This window comes from Copadichromis virginalis, linkage group LG6 (genome assembly GCF_057382275.1).
Source record: "Copadichromis virginalis isolate Kocher_CV1m ecotype Utaka linkage group LG6, C_Virginalis_male_GT1.1, whole genome shotgun sequence".
NCBI classification, from domain to species: Eukaryota; Metazoa; Chordata; class Actinopteri; order Cichliformes; family Cichlidae; genus Copadichromis; species Copadichromis virginalis.
This window is the reverse complement of record NC_140623.1, coordinates 35,835,024-35,836,562: the sequence shown is the minus strand read 5'-3', so window position 1 is coordinate 35,836,562 and position 1,539 is coordinate 35,835,024.

The following is a 1,539-nucleotide window of genomic DNA, read 5'->3' as shown; positions in this document are numbered from 1 at the left end:
TTTTCACTCTCTGCTCTATCTCAGCCTGTATGCCTTATTTATTAGGGCAAACCAGGGAGGTAGGAGTGGTGGGTGGGAGGTGTGTGTTGGTGTGTTCGCGGTGCCGAGGAGTCTGGTGTGCATATGATGAATGAGATAGTTAGGAAGCAGTGAATTTATGGCTGTGAATGCAGCCATCCATTCTGTCCTGCAGTCCCTGGCTGTCCTCAAGGGCACGTGCTCCTCCGGGTCCCATCTTAGGCGTATCACTAGGGATCCCACTGCTGCTGCCGTCGCTGCTGTGGGGAACACCAGGGTTGTCCAGGTAAACGATACGGCAGCCTTTACCCCTCCCTCACTGCATGTTGGGCAATAGTTAATTAGTAGGCAATGAGCACAAGCTGTTAATGTACATATAATAGCAGGGAGGCCAAGAGGTGCCGGTGAGCTGGCTGCCTTTATTAATTAGGCCTCTCATTTGTCCGCTATATAGATCACCTTCAGCATTACAGTGCAGTTGGCCTCTTATGTGACTGATGTAGACTACAGTATGCCCTGCAATAAATCATCACATAAGAACGATTACTCTTTAGTCCTGATTAATTAACAGTGAGTGAGAGTGTAATGTAACTTAAGGCATACTTATTATATTACTTTACTGGGCAAGGACTAAAAGCTAAACAAAAACAAAATTGTTTGTAGCTTTTGTAGTGAGCCTTTATGAGCAGGTTATTTATTATTTTAAAGAATTAAAAAAGAAGAAAGATTTTGTGTATGTGTATTTTTTAATGTTGTTTTAAGTTAATCTTAATTGTTCTTTCATTTAACCTTGTTTTATTGAGAAACTGCTTTTTAATTTAATACTGAAGGTGTTATATTGCTAGTGACTCTTATTTGCTACCAGGTTAAGGTCATGAAGTCCCATCTTAAAGCCATGATTTTTTTGTATTTTGGTCTGAGGTAGGAGTGAATCTGACTGAAAAACTAAGGGTGCTTTATCTACCTGTGTGTCCGAGGTGGTAATCTGCAGCACAGGGGCAGCACAGGGCACGGTTCTCTCACCTTTCCTGTTCAGCCTTTACACTTCAGACTTCTGTTATAATTCAGACGATTGCCATCTACAGAAGTTCTCAGATGATACAGCCATCATTGGATGCGTATCAGACGGGAATGATCAGGAATTCAGGGGGGTCATCAGTGACTTTGTTGGCTGGTGTGAGACCAACGTGCTCCAAATCAACGCCGGCAAGACAAAGGAGATGATCATAGACTTCAGGCGGAAGTCACCCCCTACAACACCGGTGAACATCTAAGGGAAAGACATTGAGATAGTGGACTCTTATAAGTACCTGGGTGTTCACCTCAACAATAAACTGGACTGGACTACAAATACAGACATCCTGTATAAGAAGGGCCAGAGTCGACTCCACCTACTGAGGAGACTGAGGTCCTTCGGAGTCTGCAGGACTCTGTTAAGGACATTCTATGACACTGTGGTAGCATCTGCCCTTTTCTATGCAGTGGCCTGCTGGGGGAGTGGATGCACGGACAGGGACAGGA